Source organism: Apteryx rowi, unplaced genomic scaffold (assembly GCF_003343035.1).
Source record: "Apteryx rowi isolate R43461 unplaced genomic scaffold, aptRow1 scaffold_5, whole genome shotgun sequence".
NCBI lineage: Eukaryota > Metazoa > Chordata > Aves > Apterygiformes > Apterygidae > Apteryx > Apteryx rowi.
The window spans coordinates 9,078,639-9,102,160 of NW_020450760.1; the positions used below are offsets into that span (position 1 = coordinate 9,078,639).

At 42.3% G+C, this 23,522-nt stretch overlaps 1 non-coding gene across 1 annotated transcript; it reads left to right on the top strand.

Moving 5' to 3' along the window:
- The first annotated feature begins 60 nt into the window (after window positions 1-60).
- On the top strand, window positions 61-133 carry TRNAT-UGU. The gene has a single exon. It is a non-coding gene; the product is annotated as a tRNA-Thr (tRNA).
- The last annotated feature ends 23,389 nt before the right edge of the window (window positions 134-23,522 follow it).

Here is a 23,522-nt window from a genome sequence, read left to right on the forward strand (position 1 = left end):
GCAGGGCGGGCCCGGGCGGCTGCGGCGGCTTAGGGAGACCTCGCAAAGTTTCTTAGTGGCGGCTCCATAGCTCAGTGGTTAGAGCACTGGTCTTGTAAACCAGGGGTCGCGAGTTCGATCCTCGCTGGGGCCTCYTTGTCCTTTTAACTGCTTATCTTGTCACCCGCCTGCTCGTTTTACGGCTAGGAGCGTAATTTTGGGCTGGCGGTAGCTTCAAGCTGTTTTGCTCATAGTCGCAGAGCTGGCATGCGGCCTGCATGGCTTTTATTATTAAGGAAAGCATTCAGGAAACAAGCAGCCTTGGTAAAATCCGTGTGTTAAGGAGCATGCTGCTCACCTAATTAACCCCTGGCTTCATTCCGCCCTGGCAGGGTGTGGGGGCAGCAACACCGTCTTTGGAAAGTAGCGTGGGGACAACCAAATAAATATTTGAGCAGATCACATCACAATTTCCCTGATGAGTGCTTTGGCAAAATGCTGTTAAGGGGTTTAAAAGGAACAAATTGCCCATGAGTGGCGAATAAACTGGACAGGATTATCTGACTTTTCAGAGCTTGTCAGGAAAGCAGAGCTGTTAGTTTTATTTCTGTGCCAGAGGCCAGACAGAGGAAGTGTAATAATTCTTTGGCCTGCTTTTTTTTCCAAATCCTCTTGAGCACTGCACTTTAAAAATATGCATCAGTTTTTTAAGAAAAAAACTGAGCATCACATCAGTCGTTATCCACATCAAGCAGGAAAATTAACATATATGTTTTTGCAAGGGGAAGGGCCAACACCTGCAGTGCGCATGTTGCAAGGGTCTCAAACCACAGTGTAGCTGTTGAAAATGCACGTGACTGGTGGCGGCCGCAGCGTGGTGTGTCTGAGGCAGGCAATGTGTCAAGGGGAGATGTGGGCAATGGCGGGGAGCYGCAGCCAGCCTTGTACTCCTCCGGCCAGCATGCGGCACAACAGCCTCTCTCCAGCGTCCTTTCTCTGCTGAGAGCAGGTCAAAGCTGTGGTGATGCACAGGGTTGTATGAGTTGCCATTGCTGCAATGAAAGGAGCAGAGGATGGACATTTCCTCCTTAGGGCAGGACTCATGCTGTACCACGAGGCCCAGAGAGTCCTAAGAGCACTTGAATTTGCTGCCTTTTTGGGTTGTTGCACAGTTTGCTTGGAATGACTTGTTTGCACTGTTGGTTCCCCGTCTTGTGCTGGAAAACAGCACTTTGTCCTAATCTCAGTGTTACCAGTTGGCTAACATAATAAACCAGGTCCTCCCCGGTTCAGTAGTCATCTCAAGGTCTTTGAAGGAGGTCCTTGGAGGTGGTGACAGGCGCTGTCCCATGAGAGGCTCTRCTTGCTCTGGGGACTGGCCAAAGCCTTGGCACAGTGCAGCTACAGTCTCTGGGCGGAAGGGACCTGGGTTTTGCCGTGCCTAATCAGAGCCTTAGCCGATCTCTGGTGTGTGCTTGCACAGATTGTGTTAGGAAGTAGTCATGCTTGTGCTAATAAAAGGCTGTGTAATTTGGTTACTCTAAACATAACTGAAAACATAACTGAATATGCAGAAACTGCCCCTGCAACATGGGCTCCAGCATAATCGACGTCCGACTTCCAGTGACGGGACTATGACGTTTTAATTGTGGAAGGAAGGATCATGCACGTAATGCCTGACTGCTGTGTTCTGCACGTCCAATTGATTTTATAGGAATAGGGTTTGTCTATTCCTGTTTGCTGTATCTATATATGTAAACTACCATGGAGGCTTTTTTAAAATGCTGACAGGTTGGTACATGTGCCTTTATAGCAGTTTGGAAGTGTGAGTGGGAGCTAAGCCACCTAATGTTAGCATTTAAATTATGCTTCCATTTTAGGCATCTACTAAACGAATCCTCTTTTTTTTTCTGTACGTAACATGTTGTTATATAATCAGTGAAGAGAGGTAGATGCTCTTGAAAGCCTCCAGAGGGAGAGCCTGCTCATCAAACTTCGGTGTCTGAACTTCCGCAGAGCAGTTCTGGACATATTCAAAGACATCTACCCTCGCCGGTGCCTATATAGGGAACCCGGGTGCCTTGGGGACGCTGCTCCACAGAGCACCTGAAACAGGGGCCCAAAACGGGCTGGATCTCTTGTAACAAACAGAAAGCAAGGGGAGCAAGGGTGAATGAAGGGACTGGGGACTGCCGATGCTGCTTCACTTCAGAACATCTTTATCCAAGATCGCTTCATCTGCAAGCACTGTAGCGGTGGGGCTGTAATGGGCATGGCCACCCCCGGCAGACATGGTGACGGCAAAGGTGGCCGCTGCGGTGCGGGGGCTYGGTGTGACGCCTGCCTCCGCCACTTCTGCTTGGGAGGCCTTGGCCCTCCATGTAGATACAGACACTGCATGTGCAGCGACAGAAATGCTTTATTACCTGCTTCCTAAAATTTTGAGTTTTCCGCTGATGTGATTAAATTTTCATTTCTCAGAGCTGTATCTTTATAATTAGACAGGGCCTATTTTTAAAAAAAGAGCGGTCTTTTACAGCTGTTCTGCTGTCATGGTATGCGTGGCAGAGCGAGTGACTTGCTATTCCCGCTGACCCCACATAAATCTGCAGGGACTCAGCAGGGCAACCCTGCCCCTTGGCGAGCGTGGCAGCACGGCGCCCAGGCTGCAGCCGGTGCCCCGCRCTGGGCCCGTCTGTCTGTCTGTCCATTAGCACTGCATGGTGGCAGAAGAGCAGTTAGTGCTGCTTCCACCTGCCCCTGGCGCATGCGKGTGCGGGAGCGGATGGCTGGGGACACGCCAGCCCTTCCCTGAGCTCTTCTTCCCTGCCTTCTCCATCCCCCACAAGATGCCGATATACCATTCCCTGATCCCAACCTAGGACTGACCAAAAAATCTCTTCTGTCCTCTACAAGTGACGTAGTCAAAGGTCTCTGCACTCTGTTGCTAAAGCTATATCCATAACAGCTGTTTTTACTGCAGGTGAGGAACGTGTCAAAGCTTTGCTCTGGAAAGCTGAGGTGACCTTCACTAGGTCCGGTGACACGGTCATCGGTGCCGTGATTAGAAGATGTCTCTACAGTTTCTCTGAGCTGTGCTGAGGGCCCTGACGGTGCTAACGGTTGATGTTTTCATTTTGGATTACTAGCAGAGCCCCTGGGAATTACCGCAGGGTCTGGAAAGACAGATGTCTGTATTCTGAGTTCATCTTGGAGATCTGTCTCCTTGCTACGCTTTTTCCAGGAAATTTATACCCATCCTGCTCAGTTCAGCAGTAGGAGGCCTTACACAAGAAGACTCTGTTTTCTTCATGAGTATACTAATTTTTCTTTATAGACATGTAACAAAAATTGACATACCAAAGCCTAGTTTACTGCAGTGTGATATAATTTCTGACACTGAGAATCAAAGTGAATGACTGTGAAACTGATTTAGCCATTAGAGGCATCAGAGAGAGAAAAATGAAATATATATTCTTTCAATATTGCATGTGCTTTACTATTGTACAGATGCTGCCAAATCATCATGCACTTGTAAAAAACAAACCAAACATCCTCCCTCCCACCAAACTCCACACACTTTTAAAATCTAAGATTAATAGAGAATGTTTCCATTGGTTTAATCAGAAGAGAACCAAAGAAGTCCTGACTTGTGTTTCAGGGCTTGTTCCTAAATATTCAAAGCTCAATGACTGCAGATTTGTGCCAATGAGGTAAGGCCAAAAAGTGAAATTAATGGCATTTTTTTCTTCACCTGCCATGAATGCAGCAATGAAGAAGGTCTTCAAAGAATAATTAAAATGTTTACTCTTAATGAACTTAGGTGTTAATAATAACAGCTACAAGAAAAATGTGTTTGTTTTCTAAAGATATATTTTCAATCAGACAGTGCCCTTTTAATTCTGTTCTTCTGGTTGCTAAAGCAATAAGCAATTCCTTGTGCGTGACAAAGCTATCATCCTCCTAGTCAGGCTCTTCCAGGACATTCCATATCTTGGTGCCTGACCACTTTTTTATAAGTTTAATGGACCTGTTGCATTGTGTAGAGTTCTTTTCATAGGGCATCATTAAAAAATTTGCAAGAGTTATTTGAAGCTGGGTAGAAAGGAACATGATCTAGAAGTTTGAACCCCCAAATCACCTGCTGTAGTACTGATCCAGTCTGGTATATACAGACCTCCAGACCTAGTTGTATCCTTGTTCCTTTTCCTCTTCCTCAGTCAAGAAATCTCTCCTGGTTTAAAAAAAAAAAAAGAAGTAATTAAAATACCATTGGTCAAGGCCAGACACATCCTCAGACAAAGTGGGTGCTCAGTGCATTAGGACTTTAAATGATGACACGAGGCAATCTTCATGGAGGAGTAACAGCAGATAAATCTGTGCTTACAGGTATTCTTGGCAAAATAGCCACGGATGGAGGGAAAACTAATGAACCTATTTGGCTTCTTGTACTTTAATGTTAGCATATGAATAAGGATGCTTTAAAAAAAAGAGGGGCCTCCTTGGTAACGGGAAAGTACAGAGGAATTAAAGCTATCAGTGTTTGTCAGGAGAATGACTGAGTATTGTGTTTTAAAGAAAAATGTTATTTTCTATAATTTAAGGGAAGTTTTCCTAACAATTGAAGAACAGAAGAAAAACAAACAGAAATGTCTTCTTGCAGCTCCCCAAGATATTTAACCAACTGTGAAATATGTGATCTTAACCTTGTGTATATTTTAATATCTGTATCTGTCTACAGGTGTTGATGGTGTTCTCCAGTGGAGAAGTGTTGCTAAAGATAAACCATGGGGCTTTTTTCTGTATAGTTTATTATAATCTAATGTTGGGAACATTTGGTCCTGACAGTACAGGATCCAGATCACAATATAATGAAATGCACAGAGCAGTAGAGGAGAAGGCCTTTGAAAAATCTCGTGCATGTGTGGTTTATTATGACTTGAGAATGAATGAAAAAGAGCAAGAGAGCTTGAGTTCAGCTTTCTAAGCACTGTTCACTTTCTTGACCACTTCTCCAGGACTGGTCTGCAGACTTGCCCAGTTCCCTACCTTTTCCAGTCAATATTGCCAAGCCTGTCCACTTCTCCTGTGAAAGAAGGGTAAGCTGTGTAGAAATTGGGGAGTAAAAGGCGGTACACAGCTAATTACCAGAGGTCAGCCGGTGCACAGGCATCTGATGAAGGGGTGAGTTGGCCGGGGCAGACCCATAGGAGCCCCAGAAGTACAAGCTCCCAGGCAGTTCCCCAGGCATCTTGCTGTGCTCTGGTCAAACCTGCAGGCAAAATAAGCTGTCCTATAAAAAAGACATGCTTCAGGGGACTGCGAGGCTTATCTTGATATGAGCATAAATTAATCAGGAGACTGTAAATGCAGAACTTTTAATATAAAATAAGGCTATCAACTGTGTATCAATCTCTGTTCAGGTCCAAGGGGCTGCTTTGCTGACACTGAAGTAAACAGAAAGCTAACTAGTGCTGCGTATGTCTGACTGCCTATCTGCATATCTCTGATTTTCTCTCGGACAGACCTTGTGCRCAGACTTCTCACATGTAAAGCACATTCATTCCTTCTGAGGATAAATAAAGGAGTTGCTCCTTTTGGTCACCAAGTTACAGGCTATTTTTGAACGAGAATGCTGTTACTTGCAATCCCCGTGCTGTATACGTGAGACTAGCTAATAACCATGGTGCAGGTACGTGCAAACAGTCTCGAATCACAATACTTTTCCCTCCTGAAAAAAGGTTGGAAATATGTCTGCTCATTCCCTTCAAAGCCTTGGTGTTGCTGATCACATTGCCACTTCAAAAACTTTAATCCATACCAAAAGCCATTCATAATGGTAAAATAATAAAGAGCGAAACCACGAAGATGAGTATTTCTCACTTCATGTAGCAGCTGTTCAGAGACAGCTGTCACTACTAATGGGCTAATATTTTCTTAGACTGATAAAACACAGTATTAAAGAGCAATACCATTGTGATGTGCAATAAAAAGACTGTAACTTAAACAGGACCACATTCTTCTGTAGAGGCTTCAGCAAGACAAGAATATAGCATTTCTATGCTTAATTTGCATTGCAAGCAATGTGTGGATTTTTTAAATAATTAGAGGAAGCTTGAATTTAGGCCCCTGGGGTATGATACATGAGAGACCTTCCCTGTGGATTAGAAATTGCTTATAGTTGTTTATAACTTTTTATGCATAGGGTAATACAAGTATCACATTTTGTTTGGACTTGTCATTTTAGAATTACCTGGTGTAAGAATTTGGTATTTGCATGTTTAATCTGCAGCAAGGTACTTGTATCACAGTTACTACTTGTAACTTGTTTTATTCTAGAAGCTAGATGAAAAAAGTCCCCAGCAACTGACTAAATTAAGAATATCTACAGTATTTGCAGAAGTCAGCTTTGGTGAAGACTAGTGATTAGTTAGAGAAAAAACAGATGAACTTCAATATGGATATTTTTTAAATCCTGGGTTTGCAAAGAAACAATAGGATGTGCATCCAGCTGTTACTCTGGGTGTGACTGGTGATATAGTTTGTTCACTGCTTTTCATTACTCATTATTTCATCATTTCATTACTCAATTAAACCTGTAAATGTTATATAGTGAATCAGAAAGAAGTCTGACTTCTGGTGCAGAGAGAGCCCTGCCTTTGGCAACATACCCTTCTGTCGCGGTCCGCGGGAGTAGCGGGAAAGAATCATACGCAGTCACAGAATGCAGATTCAATTCCAACTTTATTCAGCAATGTGCCCATCTTATATATGTTTGTGCAGTCGTGGCATGCAGGCACGCGGCGCCTTGGCCACTATGATTGGTTAGCTGCTATGAAGCACGCGGCGTTTGCCTTAATATGATTGGCTTACAGTTTCTGTTCACGCGCCTAAAGCGAATACACGATCGGTGCAAAGTTGCTGTTCACGTGGAGGGGCTTATCAGCCCCTTCCTTTACTTATTTACCACTACTTATCTTCCCCTTCTGTAATGGTCTAGGAATGCTCAAGGACAATTCACATAGCCGCAGGGATCCTCACAGATCATTGTTGTGAAGCACTGCAAGGGCCCCAACACCCTTCCAATTAGTAGGCTACCAAGGAGAGGTGTGAGAAAGCTCTCTGCTTCTCTGACATTTTGAACAGAAGGTTTTTTTCTATGATTTTTATATTTTTCCTTGTATTTAATGATTTTCCTGAACTCTGCAGAGCTATTCTATGGAGCATTTGGGCCTCCTTTCAGTGAATAATAGCAGCTGTTATTCAGCGTAAAACTTTCAAAATAACTGTCTTGGCACATGTACAGCGGATGTCCAGGGAAATCAGATACCTGCATGCTGTCAGAGCGTCAACCTCACCTTGCAAAGAAGGACTATGGGAGTCCACTAGACTTTTTGAACTAGCCAGACAACTGGTTTTATTTAAAAAAAAATGTTAATTTGGATGTCATAATTAGCAACTTAATGATTATAGGTCTACGGACTGTTTATATCCTTTAGCACCACAACAGTGAAAACAGAATTGAAAATGCATGGTCAGGACTGTTCTCAAATCACCTTGTTGCCCCCTGCAAACATTTCTGCAAGGGTGCTGGCTCTATCGGTGTGTATTTTCTGCCTGCTCTGCCTTCTGGGAGCAGAAACATCTGTCTGCTTCTTTTTCCAAAAGTAGGACCATGTCTCAAAGGCCCTGTGGTAATGTATGTGCTGCCATCAATGATGTGATTCCCTGAAGTGGAGAAATACCAGACTGAGCTTTAACTTGTATAGATTAGGTACCAATAGCTGGAAAAATGCAGCCGCCTGGAGTTCAGGAGCTTGGCACCGGAGTAGTCGGTGTCCAGCACCGCAGGCTGGCTTTCCCAGCCCAAACCGAGCCTTCCACGCTTTGCTGGTAGGGGACCTTAGGCTGCTTTTTTGGAAGCTTGAATTCRTGGAGTCCAGTGAGGAGCACGTGAGTCTGAGCTGGTCTTTCTGTGCTTGTGTTTCCCACGTGGTGAGCCAATTTGCTTGTTCCAGGTTTGAGCCAGAGAGCTCCCCAAAGTGTAGGCCCCGTGGCTGAAAAAGGAGTTAGGGTCTGACGGAGAGCTGGAGTCCGCCGCTCGCCCGGCAATGGAGATGTAACTTGACACAGCGAGCTAGCTGTGATATGCTGCAACACCGCTGCTGCTTGTTTAGCTTAAAAATGTCAGTTAGCCAATTAGTTCAGTGAAGCTTTTCAAAACATTGCCTGTGAGGTTATTATAATTACAGCGCTAACACAAATAGCCTACATTCCCAGTGCGGAGTCGCGGAGAAGAAATTGCAGCACAGGGCTGAGTCTGAATCTGATAGAAAATGTGCAGATAAAACCTTCTCATTAGAATTAGATTTTTTTTTTTTAATATCTGGTCTTCACTGTGATTTCCATCTCCCTGCCCTGTTCTGCGTATCTCGCTTGGCACGGCAGCACGTCTGCTGAGTTCTCCCCCAGCCAGCTGACGGCAAAGCAGACTGCTTAAGCATTGCAGGTACCCATGGTAAACGGGGGCTGTTACTGCGTACGGCCCCCGATAGCGCAGCCCGGCCGCGCGCCAGCTGTGCTCGGGCAATGGGAGGAAGCCGCTGTGCAGCYGCGGAGAGGAACCGGTGACGGCGTCCAAGTGCGGTGGCATCAGCCACGAGGAATCAGTTCTTGCTCCTTCCCTCGGAGCTGCAAAATGCCAGGGGCTGGCTGCCCTCAAACACAGTTGATAAACACATCTGAGGAAATGTCAGACTGGTTCAGGCAAGCCTAATACTCCTAAACCGCCTCTGACAGGAGCCCGTATATCATCCAGCCCTTGGAGATGCTGCTGTAGCAGCTCGAGCCTCTGATCCAGTGTGTCTTTTATCCATTCCTCCATCCTCCCCTGGGCTTTCCACCCATCCTTGCTGTCTTGGAGCCGCTTTGGCCCTTCATTTGCATTTATCTCTTACGGTTCTAATCTGCTTTTTAAAAGCTGGTCTCTAATTTATATCTCTTTGTCCTTTATGCTGTCACAGAAGCTATTAGAGGTGCTTTTTTTCAATGCATTGTCACAGACAAGTTCGATCTCTTTTTAAAAAATACCTCCTTAAAAATAAATAGATTTTCCTCTGATGATTTTTCAGTTTCCTTTTTTGGAAGATATTTACATCCTACTGTTCTAGCACTTCTAGTGTCATTTAATATTCAGCTTGACTTTTCTGCTTCCACAGAGGTTCAGTTTCCTTTCGGCTAAGAAAGAAAATCTAGGTGAAGATGTAATGCAGCTGGACAATTAGCCACTAAAAATAGTTTGCTAAAGGTCTGGGCAATACAGAGACCTCCATAAAAATCAGATTTGCAGATGATGTGTATTCCGTCTGAGTAGTTGCTTAATCCGTCATGCTCTGCTAAATGATTTACCAGGGCTGCTTCTTAATAAACCTTCCTGAACCCACTATATTCTCCTGTTATCAACAGTCATCAAGCTTGTAAATATAGTTGCCCACCATGGCTTACAGAGTTTAATTTGAAAATAAAATTCTGAAGTAAGATTATGCTGACATCTATCTTGTTTTGTCTCATCATATTTATGACATATTTGCTTAAGTCAAAAGGATAAAATGATACCAGCATCTGTTATTCAGTGATAATTGAAATAAAATCATGTAACTGAGTAGGTAAAATTAAAGTCCAATGGGTGTTCATTAGAAATGGAGTTATCAGAATTTGAGACCTGCTTCATTCAGCCGTGCCTCCTGCTTCAGTGTGTTTCCTGCAAATGAAAGAAACGTCAGTTCACTTAGTGCTCTGTGGCAGAGCCAAATTCTATCATCCTTACTCAGGATTTTACTCATACCTAACTCAAAACTCCCACTGACTTCAGCCTGAGAAAATGTTGGCTAGATACTGAGTAAGGATTTCAGCGTTTGACTCTCTGTGATTACAAGATCATCAGCCCATGTGTAAAAATTGTACTGATAGAAGGAACTGTATAACATTTAATATTGGTGAAATGCAAGAGTAGGTTAGGAGCTATACCATAAGAAGTTCTGCTTATAAGTCATGCTTGACTTTTAAGGGTAAGTTACAAGTTACCACTTTTTAGCCTGGAACATCAGAATGGAAAGATTACTAAATTCTGCTGTTGATGGAGTGCTCATCTTTTGATCATCAAATACCCTGAATTTCTGAGATGTGTTTCTTGTAGGTAAAGCAAAATTATTGTACGATTTTTAATTAGTATATTCATTACCTTCCCATGTATGAYCATTCCTGCCTTTCTTGCTATTGCCTCTCAACTTTCTGTATTTTTTATCTGAGTATCCAGAAACAAACTGACCCCCAAATCTTTTCTTTGCCTCCCTATTCTGCTCCTACAAGGTGAAATTCAGGTCAATTTTTTTGTTTTCTCATGCTAGTCAGTAGTTTCCATTTCTATCCTGAAAGAAGCATGTGAAGGTTTTTGATGTATGTGTTGGAGTTAGCACCAAACAGTTTTGTGATGGCAAAGAGTGATGGTGAGAAAACAGGGAAAAAGAAACCTTGCAGAGGCTGGGAGCTGTTTACCCAAACAAGGTTTTGCTGTTTTCTGAGGCTTCCAATACACAATAACAATGTAACATGCCAACTAACGCTAAGGATGATCAGAGCTATTATCTTGAGATAATTAGTGAAGGAAAAATTGAAAAATTGAAAAATTAGTGAAGGATATAATTACACTGATTGTTAGCTGCATTCTAAATTATTATCTGTGACAATAAAATTATTAACTGTTAAGCTTTAAAAAGCCAGTCAACTAATAAGTTCAGGGGAGCTATTCAAAACACTGTCCTTGAAGTTATTATGATTAAAGTCCTAATACACATAGTTTATATTTCAAACTTAAATTGCAGTGTAACTTGCTCTGCACAAATTGGTCAAAAGCCAGGACCATGAAGTATGGTAAAAAATAGACCAGAGCCCAGAAGTTGATGAGAGAATTCATTCAAACCGTAGTCAGTCGCAGTCGGCAGCTGAGGCTGGGTGGACGAAGAGCAGTGAGGGCTGTAGAGGAATGGCTGGTGACTCTGGTGAATCCAGAGGTCAGGCACGCATTCACACCAGCACGTTTCTGAGCTGCGAGTCATCCCTAATGAAGCCTCAAGAGTGGTATCACTGGACCTCTCTATCGCCTTGACATTTGTTCAGTACACAGCACAGTGGGCAAAAAAAGTTACTCATCCCCTCTACCAACTAAACCTGCAATACAAGCACACACAAACTTTTTGCATTAACTATCATTGCTACTAGTGAATGAGGGATGGGACATGGGAAGATGTCTTCAAAATGCTAAATGTGGACAAAACCAGAGGCTTCTTTTTCCCTTTCCCCATCACAGTCTTGACTAATATCTGTGAACCAAGCTGCTGTCTGTTCCACCGCACACKGAGCTAGTTCCTTTCTAGCTAAACTTGGCTTTGGTCAGATGATAACTTGACATGACAGTTTTTAGACTCCTGTCATTACTCTTCTTCCCCCCAAGTCCCATGGCAAGTGACGTTTTATGTATGTTGTTTTGCTGATGCAGGTGGTATTGTTTTGATGGGGGACACAGAGGCAAATTTGGTAAAACACCTTGTTGTGGATTCAAAGGTATGAGTATGGGGTGTAGTCTGGACTTGCGCTGAAGACTGCCCCCTTGCCTGCTCCCCACCCTCACCAAGCAGTTACTCTGGAGGAGGAATTTAAGAAGCCAAAGATGTCCTAACGCTTCCTGTTTGACTTGGGGCAATGACCTGTCATTACACCTTTATTTTAATTGGGTTGTTAATTACAGGCATTCTGCCTTTGCGCAGTTTGTCTTTGAATTAAATATTGCCCCTTTTTTCAGTGTCCCCTGTAGACAAGCTCTTAGGTGACTCTTGCTAATAACCTCATTTCTACGACACCACGAAGGCCACAAGAGCCCACAAGCAGAAACTATAGATCAGATTCTACTTGTACTTAAAAAACAGAAAAGGTAGGTTATAATTTAAGACCCTCCTGAGGGAGAGATTAGTCTTGCATGGTCTGGTAGCTGTCCCTGACCTTGCTGATAGAAAGAATATGACCCAAAGGAAAGCTGATAGAGAAGGAAGCATTTTAGTCCCAAAATATTTGTTTTTAAAGATGTGTTTTCACTTCAGAGATAAGAATAGGAACTATTACTTGATGTGCTATTTTTAAAGACAAGAAAAGGAACAGTCTAAACTGTTTTTATTAGTAAAGGTTTATATATATATATATAATATTTTATATATATATAATATTATATATTAATAAAGAAGCCTAGAAAAGAAAAGTTTAAGAAAAACATATAAAAATATAGTAGACTACATCCAGATGTAATACAGGGCTTAAGCAAATGTGAACCAATCCAATGTGATCCAACTAACTATGGCAGTCTGTCAGCTAAAGTTACTATAGGTGACTGGATGTATGCTTGCAGCCTGCCTCAGCTGCTCAGTTAATGTCTCTCAGCTGATGAAGATCAGTAACTTAGGAAGATCTGCATTCATACTCTTTATAAATAAATGTACATGTGCATACTCCAAAATCCCTTCGTTCTTCCTACGTTATCTATTTTACAGGAATTCCTTACTTATCAAAATTTATGCCTTGTAGTCATTGACCTGAAAATATCAATTCACTCACTGTGAATTAATATAAATCTATTGTACAATCTGTGAATCAATGAATATTTTGATAAAGTTGTAGATGCTTTAAGATATAAACAGTAAACACCAGTTGGATAGATTTGTACGGGCATGTGCCTTTCCCACCTGGGACTAAGTGTTATGAGAAATTCATCATGGGGCTGGTACAATCAAATAGAATTTGTCTGCTTCACCTTATGGGCCTGAAACTGCTATTTCTCTCCTTCCTGCCTATTTACATGCTGAGCCAGGTGCTTTCTGAGTCTCTTCAGAGAGTGGCATTTTTTCCATCTGGTAAAGTAATAGGATTTTTTGGGGAAAGGGCACTGGGGAAGAGAAACTCAAGCATAGCGAGGTGTCACGGTGCTGTAATGCAATACTTCCCATCATTTCCTAGCAATACTTTAGCTTATGGACAGAGATACCCCTGATAAGCACATTGGCAATCACAGACAAGCAACGTATTGGGCTTGCTGGATCTCAGTCATGATGGCTCCTGTGGCTGCTTGCCTCTGCCCCGACCCAGTCTCACGCCGCTCAGGCAGGCAACTGGCTTAGCCGCTGCTCTCCCGCAGGGATGCTTCAGTGCTGCCGGACTAACCGCCTGCCCTAGCGCCATCACTTTGTGACGGGCGACGTGACAGTAAGTGAAGGTATGGGCTGGCGCACTTCCTCCGCACCGAGCTGCTCTCTCTGGTGACTCAAAACCACCCCTTTTAGTTACAGGTTCGCGGGGAATAGCTGTTCCACGCTGGGAAGGAGTTCAGGGTTTTAAAAGCTGGCTTGGTGCCAGACTGGAATGAGAACATTATTGACTGTTCTCCGAGCATGCCTTTTCCACAGCTGACAGGCTTATTTTGTGCTCATATACTGTAGGCCATATTCCCAGAGTTTGCTAATGAAGAATGTCACCCAAGACTGCAACAACTTCACTAAACTGAACTGCCACTGCCTCTACTACCCTCGCCTGTCCGAAAAGCCAGGTTACTGTCTTGGAAAGAAATTAGCTTGGTTTAACAGACTTTATATTGGTAAATACAACCTGGCTATTTCTCATCATCTTTATGTCTCTAGATGCTTATACACAGATTGTTTTGTGTTTTGCTATGATATCTTTCCAGCTACTAAACTTAAGCTGGCTAGTGTACAGTTTTCCAGCTTCTCCCTTTTCCCTCTCTGTGCAAGAGTACTATATTTGTTTACTCAGTCCTCTGTGTATTCTTAAAGTAGTTCGGATTGCTCAGTTATTTCTGTTATTTCAGGTATTTCTTTTAAGGTGAAATTCATCAAGCTATCAAGCACGTGTCTCTCATCTAAATATTTACTAGCCTGTTCTCTCCTAGTTCCAGCTCGTGTTCCAGCACCACTTAAATGTGCTAAGAATTTGGTCATAGCTAATCCTTTTGTGAAGGCTCAAGTAATGAACACTTTGTCCTTTTATATTTCATCTACCATTTTTCACCATTCTTGTTTAAGACCAGTGAAATACTCTTCACCCATTATCCTGAATGTATTTATAAAACCTTTTCTTACTGCCTTTTACGTCCCTCGCTGGTTGCAGCTCATTTTATGCCTTAGACTTTCTGACGTTATCTGTAAATCTCTTTATGTTCAGCAAGYGTCCATGTTTCCATTTTTAAACAATTCATTTTTGATTTTCAGGTCATTAGCAAGCTCTTGATGTTCTTGATATTGATCATTTATACTTCTTATCTTTCCTCTGCGGAGAGATAAACTGCTACTGTTTTAAAATAGAACATTGCAGGATTCTATTCCAAAAATGTCAAAAGGATATTTCAACACTGTCTGAACTTTTTTCCAGTTTTCTTCTATAAAAAAGAGATTGCAGCAAATCATTTCAATCTCAGAAGAAGGTTGATTTTGACAGGTTGTGTATAAGGCTAAAATACGGTTTCATCAAACTTTTTTCAGCCAGCTGCTATTTTAATAATAGTGTTTCAAAAATGGACACAAGCCAGAGGAACAGGAGAGAAGAAAGAGGAACTAAACCAGTCTGAATACATCTAACATGGCAAGAACATCAGATAGTGCTCCATTACAGCAATGCTTTAAAAGACTTACTGGCAGTACAATTCTGGCAAAGAAAGTCGTTCTTGCCTTCTGCAGCATAAAAGTGCATGTGGAAGATCCATATCAAGGAACAAGCTTTCTGCCCTGAGGCCATTTCCATGGGGAATGCAGATCATTAGGACTGTTGTACCAGATGGCAGAACTGTAAAAGCTTTTCTATATGCCCAAGTTATCCTTGATAATCCGCCAGGCCTCTTTTATAGGAGAACTATGTTCTCTTTTCCTGGACTACTCAGTTTCTTTGTTTCTAGTTAAGTGGTGAATTTTCTTGGGTAAAGAAAGCCAAACTCAGAATAAATCAGTCAATGAGAACTATCAGAACAGTGAAAAATGGTTTATAAGAAACAGCAGAAATYAGGCCCACTAGATGCATATCTGATCTTTAGATATTAATTATCTTTGGAAATCTGTCCTTTTGCTGTTCTTTATTCTTTAACTTGTACAGACTGTAACTATAACTTGTTATAATCTGTTGTAGATCCCTATTCTGGAGGTTTGCACTCTGAGGTTTGCACCACAGCCATGAAGCGGTCATATGCTTTTACATGTTCAGGATCTGAGTCGTGATCAACTCTGTGTCTTAATCTGGCATTGCAAAGCGCTCTCTCTGGATATGGGGAGCCCCACAGTCCCACCACCCTCAGCCCCAAGAACAGCGCTGGCTCCCCAGCCAGGGCAAGGACATCCTCCTGCAGACCACCTCCACTGCTATAGGTATGCTGATTAATACTTGTATCTTTGAACGACTTGGAAAAGTTTCATTAAGTTTTGCACATCTTGGTAAAAGCTCTTTCAAACGCTAACAATCTTGCTAAGAGATACAGCGCATGAGACGCACAGATCTAAGGACTGTCCATGGGCCAAAGACTGCAAAGTCACCTCTAAGGTTTGGTATCTTACTTGAGGGAATCTTTGGATTGCAATAGAAGTCTTTCAGCAATTAGAATCTTCCTACTTCTCTGACCAACTCTAGAAGTTTGTTTTGATCTATTTCCCTGAGGTTTTTCTTCACTCTGCCACTTCCAGTTCTCCACGATTGCTGCAGCAGATAAGAATCATTAGGAAATTAGTAGTCTTTGCCAGGTTGTCTTCGTTCTCCTGCTAGGGCAAAGTTATGCAATTGTCAATAGTCCTTCAGTTGTCTCCCATTTCACAGCAGACTCTGAGGTACGATGTTCAGCTGGCCTAAGCRAACGATGTAATACAGCTGCATGCAGCCTTTTTGGGAGGGTGGGCCAGATGGCTGGTCCTGGTGGCTGGGGAGAGGTGCATGTCCCAGGCTCCTTCTGCTGACACAGTTTCAGTTCTGCAGGTGGCAGAAAGAAGTGGAAAATACATGTGTGCTTGTGCTGTGCAGCCTGGCAGGATGATATGGTGTCAAGGGCACTGGGCAGGGCACTCTGAAAAGCCATGGCTGCTGAGAGCAGACTGCTGTGAGCAGGCTGGTGAATCAGTTTTCTTTACAGGCTGCATACAGCCCGTGAGCCAAAGGCTGAGCTCTTCTGCTGTAATCAGAAGTTTAGAGTGACAGATGTAATTAAGGTTATAGCCATATGGAGAGTTCATAAAGGCAGACTGAATATATTGGTTTATACAGACAGCCCAAACTATCATCAGTCAGGAGAGGACTGTATGACTGATATAAAGCAAAGGATATTGTTTCTTGGAGAGTCAGCTGTTTGATACAAAATAAATACTTCCAGACTGCACAGCATGCCTCACTCAATCTAAATTATGTTATTAACATTAGCTAAAATGAACTTCTTACAGCAAGTGAAAGTATTTATATGACTGAGATTTGAGCAATAAGTGTTAATGATGTCCAGCTCAGCTGATTCTCACATGCATTTGTATGTTGTGGATGGTATCTCTGAAAACACTATAAATAATACTAGTAGGGAAGAAGTCTTCTCAACTGGCTCATTATGGTGTTCAGTACGTAGTAAACTTCTTGCAATTACAAGAAGGCACTCCAGGACTCAAGTTATGATAGATATTGTCACTTCTGAGGGCATTTTTTTTAGTCAGATGCTCTGCTTTGCCTCGTGCTTTGCAAATGCACTTGAGGCAGGCTGACATTCAACACAACACATGGTCTGGTGTGTCTTAGCTCTGAATTTCAAACCAGCTGTGACTTAGCTCACAGCTCAAAGCAGCTGAGAATATCAGACTATCTTAGAGTTCAGGCCAGATGGGACTCAGATGAGTTTCTTAGAACAGCTGGCATCTCAACTGAAATAATTCTTGCAGCTAATCAGAAAAAGCTTGAAAGATCAAGTTAAAAAAAAAAATCTGAAACCTCTTGCATTTCTCTGACTGGAGTATTTGCTTTTTTGAACTACCTCAGATTGTGGGGGTTTTTTTTACTCACATTGCACCCAACCCTACTATGTGTTAAAATATTTACCTAATGCAGAAGATCTAAAAGTTACTATACTCTAAGGGAGCATCCTAAGACAAATATCAAGGCTGCATGCTGAAAGAGTCTCTCTGCCAGGGTTATACATTGTGGAAGCAAAGCTCAGTTCAGGGTTAAGCATAAGAGGAAATGTGGGCATCAGGAGTAAGGTACTGAAGGAAAGAAAAAGGATGTTTACATGAACATTGAAAACAGTAAATTAACAGAGGTATTCATTGTGCCTGAATTTTGTCCGACCTGAATATCTAGAGCTTATATGAAACTGGTCAGTCATCTGTTTCTGTGGGTAATGCTTAGTCTTGATTTAATATAAAAATCTCACTACTGTTGATTAATTTTTGCTTTTGTATATTGTTGACTTTGTAGTTATGCTCGCTCATTTTCTGGGAAAGTTTGCTATGGCATCTAATACTTTGTTTAGTGAAATGCTTGTCAAGTTATTGGGGTAGCTCTGTCAAAAATTGCTTTGTGCTGACACTGAAATGCTCTTTCCAAGCTCTGCACACTATCCTAGTACAGTGGGTGGACGCTTTCAGCTAATTGTGATGTTGCTCTGATATGCCTGGGCTATGACTAGCAAAAGGAAGGCAACTAAAGGTTTTGGCCGTGTTTAGATGAAATACAACGGACAGAATATGCCACATAATGACATTTCTAAAAACAGCATATCTCTTCAAGTATTAGTCTCCACTGGCCATTTAAAATCAGCTGTAGAAAATACGAACAATTTGGGTTCTGTCCCTTCCTGGGAGCCTGGTCTGATCTACGTAGGTCTGCACAGTTCATCATGGCTAGAGCTCTGCAAAATAAAGTTCCCCTTCTGTACGGCTGGTGGGTAACGAAACCACGACCCATTCCCTTAACGGTTCTATTGAACTAAACATCTAAACAGATGCTTAATTTTGTGAGTGAAATGGACTACTTTCCTGCTCAGAAACTTCAAAATCTACTTGCACTTAAAAAAGTATATTTAATGAGTTTGAAATCTGCTGCCATTCCACTTGCTACTAGACTCCTTGTTCTCTTGTGCTAAGAGAAGGGAACAGGAAACTGTGACTGACCTCCAAAATATCCTTCATGATTTATATACCTACCCTATCTCCTTTTAGTCATTTCATTACTAAATTTCCCAGGCATAGGAAAAAGAAAAAAAAAAGCTTCAAATGGATTTTGTTAAACGAAAAAAATGGACCTCTTCCTAGTGTCATCTGATTTCATTGTTTTTCCCTCAGTTTAAAACTGCTAGAGCTGGTTTTTTTTTGTTTTGTAGCTGTTATTATCTGATTAACCTTGCTCATGTTGGAAGGCAGTGTGAGATTTTTTCACTACAGAGGATTGGTTCTTTTTTTATGTATAGCACAAGCTGATAAGAGTTGTAGTTGAAAGGATGGAAAATGAGGAGTGAAGAATAAAAATTTGTTCTTTAGATTCTCTGTGCAGCACAGGCTGAAATAATTTTGACAGAGCATTTAAAGGAAATGTGGAAAACAGAAATGTGGAAAATATTTTGTGCCTGAGTTCTTTATGACACAAAAGCAAAGACAAGGAAGAAAACTTGTTTATATGGTAGAAAATCAGATTTTGCATGCCGTGCTTTTCCTGGAGAACTCTATCAATGCTTGGAAACTATTGCAATTTTCTTTTTTAATCAAAAATATCAAGGAAGTAGAACAGGAGGAGTTGCTTGCCATATTTTAAAATACTTTGCTTTTTGTTTTGGCTGTTGTTACATCATGTCCTCTCAAACACGTAAACAGGTAGTTGGGGGAAAAAGTCTAATACTTGTTTTCGTTATTAAAGGTCCAACCTTGCTCCCTGTGAAGGAAGTGCTGAAAAATCTCCCCCAGGTAATATTTGACATTTTGATATGTCCACAGTGGTAATAATATCTAATATGTTATTTTTATTTGGAGTGGAAAAATACTCCACAACATTCTGTCTTTCATGCTTTACTTATATACTTGAAAAAGCAATCAAATGTTTTTTTCTCTTTGGAAATCAGTATAAAGAGTCTACACTGTCCATATCAAAATTACAGCCATTTCCCTGGCATTTTCTACCCTCCTTGAACCCGCATTAAAGGTACTGAAGGTATGCTTGCTGGGCCTGGATTCTTGTTAGATAGCTCTAGGTAAATAAGGTCAGATCTGTTTAGCATTTGATTGAGATTTACTTGAAGAAAATGCAGGATACTGCTAGAAGTGTATTAATATTACAGTCTTTCTTCTCTACTCAGTGTAGTGCCAGTTCCCCAAAATACTGATTAAAAGCAGTGTTGGATCAGTAATGGCAGGCTTCGGATGAGGAGTAAGACTCTACGGCTCCTTGCCTCAGAACAGAGCCATCAGCACGACATGTGGGCCCATTCCTGATTTGTGTAGCTCTGTCCGGCTTATCTCCAGTCCCCTGCTGTCTCGATGGGTCGCAGCAGCTTTTCCCTACTGGGCAATGCCTTGCGAAGCAGCACTGTGAGCAACTGCGCGGGCGGTTGCCTCCCGTCTTTGTGGGAGCAGCACGTCGGTTAGCGAAAGGGCTTCTGCATCTATAAAGTGCTTTGGTATCGTTTGGGGGTGTAATGCTCTAAAGCAATATCAATATTTTGCAGCTTATGGCAGTCAGATGTCTTCGATGTAATTGCATTTATTTACAAAAGGTATCTAGTGGTAAAGTCCAGTAGTATACTTTCTCTGATTTTTTTTCCCCTCTTAATTCCAAGTCTTCCTATGCTTTTTCCAGGGTCATATCTTGTCAGTTTGTGAGTTTGTGCCCCTGCTGCCTTCTCTAATTCCCTTGTTGTAGTTCCTCTTGAATTCCCTACTCCTCCAGCCTCTGCTAAAGCACTGTGCAGAAACTAGTCTCCTGCAGAACTGTAATTAGGGAATAGAATTGTTTAGGTGATGATGTGCCTGCTTTTCGCTTTAAGACAATCATTTTGCCTTAGATTTATCCCAAATGATGGATGACTTTTATATTCCCCATTTTTTTGGTTTGATATAGAGTCTGTATCATACCGTGAGGGGGAAAGATGCTGTAAAATAGCCAGTCAGGCTGTGGCACAGCTGATATTTTCCGTATTGTCAGCAAATGCTTTGCAGTGCTCCTCAACCGAGGGACAGAGACTTAAATTGTTCCCCATTTTTGCAAGCTGTTGCAAACCCCAACTTCTGAACTGCAACTGCTCTCAATGTGGAAAATCTTACCGATGTTAATAAAGGTTAAAGTATGCAAGCCTAAGAAACAGTACTAAGCCTTATAAGGGAGCTTATGTATCTATAAAGTACGCAAAAGTAGCCTAAAATGTTTTCCAAACACATATCCGTAACCTAACGTCTTATCTGTATTAATGTTCCTCAGGAGCTGAAGCCGTTTTCCTGTGGACTTTGTGCAGAGCGTTAGGGAAGCTTAGCCTGTGCAAGCAGCTAGGCTGTACCAAGCTACTGGCCATCAAAAAGATTTAAGTTGCTTTAAATAGACTTGCAGAAATCTGGAAAACTTTAATCACCTAGCTTGCAGCAAAGCGTTTGCAGYGTCTGGATTTATCTGTATTCTCCTCACATCCTCTGGGGCAAGAGATAACGGCTGATAAAATTTCCTTCTACCCCACTAACTTCCCGTAACTGCTGCACAAAGCTTTCTGCAATGTCCCCAGAGTTAAAGCCCAGTGCCAAGGCTGCCTGTGCACAACAGAGGACCATTTCCTAGAGCAAATAGGAAGTGAAGAATCAGGATTACATACATATTTTATGAATAAGCAGTATGTGGAAACAATTATTGTGCTGGAAGAGTAGGTGGCTCATTAAATTTTAAAGCCAAGGAATTTGAAATTATCCACTGGCTACAGCCCGGTATGTTTGTCCTGGCTTTGCACAAGGGTAACAGCGAGGTGGAAGTCCCCTTGCCATTAGGAAAGAAGCAATGTATGTGACAGACATTGCTTAGTACCTACCTGTTTAGTATCCAGTCCTTAAATCTTGTTTCAGGCATTTCAGTAGCCGTTTTGACTTCCGCACCCAGCTGGCTTCATCATTGCCGTGATCTGAACCTGAGCTGCCTGCTTGCCTGACACACCAGTGGCCTGGACAACCCTCCGAATTCCCCAAATTCTGACTCCTGGTGGCTGAAGCCCTCAGCTAAACACAAACTGCCCCCGTTTCCTGCTCCCCAACACCGATGGTGGGATTTAGCAGCAGACAGAGGTGGATGTGCAGCTCCCTGCCGAGCCCCACGGGTGACCACCCGGCCCGGCCCCGACCCCGCGGCAGTGCCCCACGCCGGGGCTGCCCCGACCGTCCCTGGCACCCTGCTCCCTCGGGGCGGTGGGATGGGCCCTGGTGGCCAGGCCTGGCCCTGCCACCAGCCCATGCTGTGCCCTGTCACCTTCTTTCCATCCAATCTCCAACTTACACCCAACTGGGGCATATTTCTTATAAAATGTGAAATGCGACCTGTTTTTTTAGTTTTTGTTTTTTAAGCAGAAAGGTCAGTGTAAAGCTCCTTTGGGAATAATCTTGTGCCTCTCATATGCACAGAGATCTCCCTGTGAGCAGGCAAAGCAGTTTTTCCCCCAGGGTCAGACCCAGTCTTGGCTGCGTATCTGCATAAATTGTATCAATGGCTCATACTGAAATTCCCTCTCAGTTCATCCGCAGGCTGACACCCTGCAGCCCAGCTGGTTCCTCCACAGACTTTTTACTTCAGTGCTCTTTAATTTATACCCAGTTTTCCCTTAATTTATGCCATCCACGTAAGTTTGAGCTTTCAATGACCAAGGGGCAGCCTGAAGTGAGACGCTGTTACTGCTGTTACTGACAGCAAGCAAACCACTGGAGTTATCGCCTATCCTGATCTTTGGCTGGCCATTTGGGAGGCCACCCATGACTGCTAGATAGCTGTCAAGCTGACAGCTGAGAGATGATTTTACTGCACAGAACATTTCTAATGAGTCTTTCTTGCTCCTCTGAAGTCACAAGGCGAGGGTCTGTGCATGCAGGACCTCGCATGGCCCAGCTGTCCTACTAGACTGGTCCCAGTCTGTTATGGAGGAAATTCACATCAAGAAAACCTGATTGTCAGTCTTGAACACCCTGAAATCCTGTGGGCATCTGGGACAGAAGGGACTGCAACAATCACATTTCAGTCTGGATTCTTTATTTTGATGGTATTCAGCTCTGAGTGTAAAAATCACTAGTCAGAAGACACCTCCTACTCAAATAGTCATATTCCCATAATCACAAGGATATGTAGGAAAAAAAGTCACCTGAATTTTCCTTACTAATTTTCCATGATGCTCAGCCACAGACTATGATGGGTATTTTTTTATGCATACATAGTTTAACACCCTACCACCTCTTTTATAATACCTTAAGGTGTATTATTTTCTCTGTATAAATCTAGTACAATTTTAAATACAGACACAGATAGAAATTGTACTAAACTGAAGGTGAGGAAGAAACACCTTAAACACAGGATCATATAACTGATATAAGCTACAGCTTTTCTTCTTTCTGCCACTCTTCAAGGAACAACAGTTACAACCTGGAGCTTCAGCAATGTCAAGAGTTACTCAGAGCTAATAGGAAACTCATCTTTCCATAAGGGACAGTGGAGGAAAGATTGGATTTGGCTGATGTACATTTAAAGTTGCATACTGTCTTTTCTGGTCCACACAGAGGTGGAGGTGAAACTGGTGTGTGGGTTTCCTAGGTCCTTTCACCCTCCTCAAGATGGCATGAATTGTTCATGTAGCTATGTGCATGGTTCGTGCTCCAAGTGACTGACTCGCTTTCCGCAGCGTGTCTCACTCCCTCCTCCATCCTGAGGAACACTAAACCTTGTTGACATAATGTAATAGCCCAGGATATCTCTCCATAGAGATTTTCTGTCAGACCTTGAAAGAGCATGACTATTATATCACAGTATTGGGTATAAAGGAGGACAGCAGTATTTCCCCCCTGCCCAGCCAACAAAAAATGTTGCTTCTTGGGACTAAAAATCACCAACTTCCAGATACTTCTGTTGATACTTCAACTTTTTGTAATATGGTTTTGGAAGACCCTTCCTCCCAAAACTGGCTTTGTGACATTTTATCACATATTTTTATTAGTTTTGCTTTTTATTTTTCCTAGAATTTGTCACAATGCCCTAGAGTTGCATTAGATTAACAGAATTTTAAAAATACAGCAATGAAATGCTCTTCATACAGCAGTAAAAAGAAACCTAGTGTTAGAAAGGATGAATACAGCCCACATTCTGCTGCTGTTTGCATAGCAAGCATTAATTGGCCATAAAGACATAAAATACTATATACACTTGCAACAATAAGTAGGCTTGAAAAAAGGGCTTCTCAGATTTTCTCTATTTATTAGCATTGG